The sequence below is a fragment of the Ctenopharyngodon idella genome, chromosome 4 (genome assembly GCF_019924925.1).
Source record: "Ctenopharyngodon idella isolate HZGC_01 chromosome 4, HZGC01, whole genome shotgun sequence".
Lineage (NCBI taxonomy): Eukaryota > Metazoa > Chordata > Actinopteri > Cypriniformes > Xenocyprididae > Ctenopharyngodon > Ctenopharyngodon idella.
In genome coordinates this window covers 13490697-13497586 of record NC_067223.1, presented here as the reverse complement: position 1 = coordinate 13497586, position 6890 = coordinate 13490697, and the positions used below count along the sequence as shown (strand labels likewise).

Genomic DNA, 6890 nt, shown 5'->3' with positions numbered 1-6890 from the left:
TTAATATCATCAGCCCTGACTGGCAGTCGGTCCATATCCTTCTTTCACCCACACCAAACCATTTCAAGCTGTGTAACCTCAATATCCCCATTCCTAGTGGGCTGACTAGAATTAAAACCTGTGGACCTGCCGTGACAATGGGGGTTTAAGAAATCCTATGTAGCTCAGCGGGAAGGGGTCACCTCGTATCGCTGTTCTTGTCACTGTGTAAAAATATTGGTGGTTGATGTCATGAAAGACAGCTTATAGTCGGCATGAAATGGAAGTTTTTCGAAAGTCTTTTATTCCCTTTTGTAAGACACTCGAACAAGAAAAAATGTAGGGCGGGACTTGATTTTGTCCATCGGTAATTGATTTGATGGTGGATGGTTGTGGTTTGCTATTGCTGTGATGTCATGTGAGTGACAGGTTGCCCCGCCCTCGCGCCAGTAAACACGTCATCAGAGAAGAGATGTCACTGCAAGAGGGAGGGGAAGTTATTTTGATTAAAGATTATGAGGGCACATGAATTGAAAAAAAAAAAAAAAAGATTGCACGGATAAATCATTCATAATAAATACTGCAATAAAAAAGAAAGAATAAATAAAAATTGATGTCATGTGGCTTTAATGAATGACATAAGACTTGTTGCATGATGCAAAAGAAAGCGCATACACGATACTATAATGAAGTTCACAGTGCATTGGAAGTGCACTTTGTCATTTACCAGCAGAGGGTGCCAGGACATTTTCAGCATGAAGAAACACTTGCACTCAAACGAACCCACTGAAATAAATAAAAAACTTAAATAATTGCATTAAGTGAATGTGGAAAAATGAGTCTGGTTATATTCGTCATGACGAGGAAATTTAGAGCATCACTCAGTGCCTGTATGCTGACAACACAAGTATGATAACTGTTGATAAAGCAAAAGGGATGAAATGCAATTAAATATTACTATTACATAAAGACAATTAGAGCATAATAGCATAAACAGGATCAATATTGATTGTAAATGTACATTTTCACTTTAGTGCTCCACACAAAGTCACTCACCCAGAAGGATGATTGAATCTGGTCGTGTCTTTCAGATTATTCTGTAGAAAAGCAAAACATCTTATAAAAGGTGAGAAAATAAACCTTAGTTATGGATTTAAGATTTTTACATAATCTTTCACTGAAAGAGCTGCTGAGCAGGAAATTAAAGTGGAAAAGAGGGATAAAGTTGAGGGCCAGGGTCAAGATTGGACTATAGTGCTAAAATAACAGGTAGAAATTGAGAGAGACTCAAATCTCTCCTCAACAGGACGGTCCAATTTACAACAGAAAATTGGTGCGCTTTAACGTTAAATAAGTGATAAGATGTGGCCTCATTTTAAAGGCAACTTTTTAAAGTAACATTTCTGACTGAAAAAAAACCCCAAAGAAATGAATAGTACTTTTGAAACATTACTTATGTCAGTGGCACAGAAAAAGCTGTTTGATTCTACGTAAAGCTGGCTACACAGCAATATAATTTATGTTTTTTTTCGGTTCATGTCCCTATATCGGACACTACTCATTTGGGAATAAATAAAATAAATATTCCTGGTTCAATATAAGATCAATCAACAGCATTTGTAGAATAATATTAATCAACACAAAAATAATTTTGAAAAAAAAGCAAACAAACAAACAAAAAAGCACCTTAAGATCAATGTATTGGATAGGACCTCATTATTATGGCCCGATGGACTCACCAGAGATGGAGAATTTTACTTGGCAGCAAGGCATTCTTGTCTGGAATATGCATATCTATTGTCGATGTCTTTGCCCTGCTGACCCAGAACCGGAACCCAGCCAACATCTCCATATGCCCACCTCGAACCCAGAGCCAGTGCCAAAGCCCACTAAGGACCCAAAGCCAGAGCCCACCGCAGACCCAGAGCCAAAGTCTCCTTCATCGTCTCTAGTTCCGCCTAGCCCCAAGTCTCCTTTGTTGCCGCTGGTTCCGCCCAGCCCTAAGTCTCCTTCGTCACCACTGGTTCAGACCAGCTCCAAGTCTCCTTCATCACCGCTGGTTCCGCCCAGCCCCAAATCTCCTTCATCACGTTGGTTCAGACCAGCTCCAAGTCTCCTTTGTCACCGCTGGTTCCGCCCATCTTCAAGTCTCTTTTGTCACTGCTAGTTCAGACCAGCTCCAAGTCTCCTTCGTCACTTCTAGTTCCGCCCAGCTCCAAGTCTCCTTCGTCGCTGCTAGTTCAGCCCAGCTTCAAGTCTTCTTCGTCGCCGCTAGTTCCGCCCAGCTCAGACTCTCCGTCGTCACTGCTGGTTCAGACCAGCTTAAAGCCTCCTTCATAGCCACTGGTTCCACCCATCTCCAAGTCTCTTTTTTCACTGCTAGTTCAGACCAGCTCCAAGTCTCCTTTGTCACCGCTGGTTCCGCCCATCTTCAAGTCTCTTTTGTCACTGCTAGTTCAGACCAGCTCCAAGTCTTCTTCGTCGCTGCTAGTTCAGCCCAGCTTCAAGTCTTCTTCGTCGCCGCTAGTTCCGCCCAGCTCAGACTCTCCGTCGTCACTGCTGGTTCAGACTCCACCTCGGCCCGTTGACTCCACCTTGTCTCCTTGCTCCCTCCAGGACCGTTGTCCTTCTGGCTCCACCGGGTTCCCTCGTCCCTCCGGCTCTGCCTTGGTCAGTCATTGCTTTGCCTCCGTAATGGACTTCCTGGCCTCCGGCTACGCCTCATCCCTACACCTCTTAGCCTCTGTCAGGCTTAACCATTCCCTCCGACTCCTCCACAGTCCTCACTCTATCCGGCTCCGCCTCAGTCACCCTGGCTTCACCTCGTCACCGCAGCTCCGCCTTGGCTTTGTGGTCCTCCGGTGTCGCCCAGTCCCTGCGTTCATAGGACTCCACCTGGGTCTTTTAGTTTGTAACTCCTTGTTTCCTGTGTTTCCTTTTTGTTTCTATGGTTTCTAGAATGTTCAAGTACATTTGTTGTCACACCGACTAATTGTTTGATTGATTTAATTCACCTGTTCCTTACTCTTTGTATATATAGCCCTCAGTTTGAGTTATTCTTTGTCCATTCTCGTCTATGTTTGGTTGTTATTCTCCTGTTTTCCAGTATTCTCCTGTGCTCCTGTTTTTTTTTTGTTAAATAAAGCAACTGCTGTGTATAGATCCTGCTTCTACTACTCTTCCTTGCTGCAACCAACTGTGACAGCACCAGTGAATAGGGTATTTCTACAATCAAAAGATTTCAAGTGATGCGGCATCTACTGCAATAACAGTATATATACAGTCCAACAACCCTGTTGTATCAGCCAGTCAAACATGAGCATTTACATGTATCATCTCACCTGTGTTTAGATGATTTATGACAGCTGTTCTGTTTACTCATTTGCATTTCAGCATCTGGAGAGAGTCTTCTGTTGAGCAAGATTTGTGTCTTTAAGGTCTGGAGTGTTTCAGACTGTCTGTGACCTGCTGGGGTCAAAAAGCACAAGGGTTAAAGCTCATTCACATGCTGGCCTCTGTTTCTGACATGGTCAAGGTCCTCCTGGTTGTGCATCATTTGTAAACCCGAACCCAGTCACCACAGAGCCATTTGTTCAACATCATATTAACAACTATGTGGCCTTCAGATCAACACATTATTCATATTCACCACCACCTCTGCATTCCTTCCCAACATAAATCACAAGCCTAATTAATGAATGACTTGAAGATAAAAGCCTTTCTCTCTAAAGCTAGGAGAACAAAAGAAAAACACAATACAAAAAATAAAATAAATAAATTGTCGAATGTGATGGAACTGATAAAGGTAAAACAAAGGAAAATCATGTGTAAGTTAAACTTATGTATGTTTCTATGCAACAAAATATCAAATTTGAAACAAACTTTGTTCCAAAACCTAGACAAGGCCTACACAGGCAGCATCCAACACATTAGTGAATACACACTCTATAAGAAGGAAATCTGTGCATCATACAAATCAAATTTAATATGAAACATTTTTATTTATTTTTAATTATTTAAACAATTTATTATTATTATTGCAATTTATTACTACAATTTAATATTACTATTTAAACAAATTTTTCAACTGTTTTTAATCAATAAATCAATATTTAAAATAATTTATATTTATTTTTTACACACACACAAACACAACACACACACACATATATATGTGTGTGTGTGTGTGTGTGTGTAAAAAATAAATATAAATTAATTTACAATTTATTATTATTTAAACTAATAATAAAAAAAATTACTTAATTTTAACAATTTATTAATATTTATTATTATTTCAAATGATTTTAATCAATAATTTAAAAAAATATTTATTTAAACAATGTATTTTTTATTATTTTAAACAATGAATTATTATTATTATTACAATATATTACTATTTATTATTTAACTAATTTTTAATTAATAAATGTAATCAATAAAAATAATGTATTTTATTTGAACATTTTATTATTAGTAGTAGTAGTATTATTTCAACCGTTTTAATTAATCAATATTTAAAAAATAATGTATATTTAATCATTTAAACATTTTATTATTATGATTATTATTATTTTAACTGATTTAATTAATTTTAGTAAAATATTTATGTTTAATTATTTAAACAATGTATTATTGTTTAACTAATTATTGAATCTTTTTAATCAATTGTTTATTGTCAACATTTTTCTTGCATCATTTCTGATATTTTTTCTGATTTATTTCTTCACTAAGCTTATCGCAATGCATTCTGGTATTGTCTTCTACATGAAAGATAGGATACTGCTTCAAAATTTGTCCAAAAAGCAGAATAATTAGGATGCCCATATACGTTTTTGAACAACCTTTCCATCAGGAGTGCACCTATGATCCTAACATGCTGCCTACTGAGGCATCTCACTATTGGAACCAAGCATTTGTTAAATGAGAGAGGGTGACAGGCTATGTTTTATAAAATGAAATAAAAACAGCTTTATATGCATAATTATTATTATTATTTTGCCTTATCATTTGCTTTCTGGTAGTGCATGAACTTCTACAGCACACAAACAAATCAATAGATGAGCTTTGATGCTTAAGCCCAAAAGAAAATTAATTATGAGCTGTCAGACATGCACCTGGTATCAGTATCTCCCTGCTTTTCTCTCTGTTTCGCAAACACGCGCACAAATTACATGTCATCTTAAAGTTGACGGAAGAATTTCTGGGCTGCTGTTTCTTGGATGCTTTTGAAAGCTCTCATTTGAGGCCTCACACTATGTGCTGCACATATTTGACAATGGACATATTTTTCATCAAAAATATACAACAATTGCTATTTAAACACACACACTGAGAAAGCGTGCTATTTCAGACCTAGAAACGAAGCTGTGAGGATTGTCAGATTCATTAAGAGCTTCACAGTCAACCAACTGATCGATTTCCTGTTTGTGTCAATATTATTATTATAGAGCGCAGAGATTTGGGTCACCTTAATCTATATCTATTGCATTGCATTCAAGTTTTAGCGTACAGCAAAGGACGATGTTTATATATGTGACCCTGGCTTCAGGGTTAGAGATAAGGAGCTGTTTGCATAGGAGGGATCTAGTGTCACACAGTCTCTATGAGACACACACACACACACACATAAATGGCTGTGGAAACAACAGGTAAAAAATCAGTCACATGTCAAACCACATGACAGGATAGATAGAGTGCTGTCTGCAACTGTCTGTCTGTGAAATGAGATGCCTGAGGAGTGAGACCTAGAGGAGAAAGTTTAGATCAGTTGAGACAGGAAGAGAACAGATGAGGTGAAGCTAGATGAGATAAAAGCAGTGAAAGTGAAGTGGTGAGAATAAAAGTAAAGAGTATGAGATGACATGAAGAGAAGAGATGAAATGAGATTTAAGGCAAAGAGAAGAGAAAAAAATACATGAGATGAGGTGAAAAATAAAATAAATAATGAAGAGAGGAAACTGCAATCAAAGTAAAAGAAGTTCCTTTGAACAAAACGAAGTGCTGAGACGAAAAATATGAGAAAAAGCGAGAAGATGATGGAAGTCAAGAAACAATGAGATGATGAAGAAAAGAGATGACATGAGAAAACAAAGAGACAAAAAGACAAAAACAGACAAAAGACAAGGCAAGAAGAAAAAATAAATTATGAGAAAATGATGTGAAAAGAAGAGAAGAGACTGAAATCACAAGGATGTAAAAGAAGTCCATATGAATAATAAAATAAAATATAATATAAAATAAATAAAATAAAAACACATTAAATGCCAAGACAAAAAATATGAGAAAAAGCGAAAAGATAATGAAAGTCAAGAAACAATGAGATGATGAAGAAAAGAGACGAAATGAGAAAACAAAGAGAACAGACGAAAACAGACAAAAAGTCAAGGCAAGAAGAAAAAATAAATCAAGAGAAAATGATGTGAAAAGAAGAAAGAGGACTGAAATCACAAGGATGTATATAAAAGAAGTCCATATAAATAAAATAAAATAAAATAAAATAATAAAATATAAAATAAAAAATAAATAAAATAAAAAGACATTAAGTGCCAAGACAAAAAATATGAGAAAAAGCGAGAAGATAATGAAAGTCAAGAGAAAATGAGGTGCTGAATAAAAAGAGATGAAATCGGAAAGAAAAGAGGAGACAAAAATACACAAAACGAGAATAAAAATAAATAAATTGTGAGAAAAGGAGATGACATAAGAAGAGGACAGTGAAATTAGAGAGATGTATATAAAAGAGGTCCACTAGAACAAATAAAATAAAATAAAATATTAAATTATAAAATAAAATAAAATGATTAAATAAAATGTCACCTAATGGCACACATATTAGATATATTTCCTCATTGGCCATGATGTTATATCACATGATCTATGCCATTGTACAAACATTCCCTGCTGAACGGCTT

The 6890-nt window shown here is 36.3% G+C and overlaps 1 long non-coding RNA gene across 1 annotated transcript; it reads right to left on the bottom strand.

Annotated features, from left to right (window-relative positions):
- On the bottom strand, positions 1-3967 carry LOC127510967 (uncharacterized). Its single transcript, XR_007929793.1, has 3 exons — positions 1036-3967; positions 707-765; positions 1-457 (listed from the first exon to the last, which is right to left on the bottom strand). It is a non-coding gene; the product is annotated as an uncharacterized LOC127510967 (long non-coding RNA).
- Positions 3968-6890: the final 2923 nt, after the last annotated feature.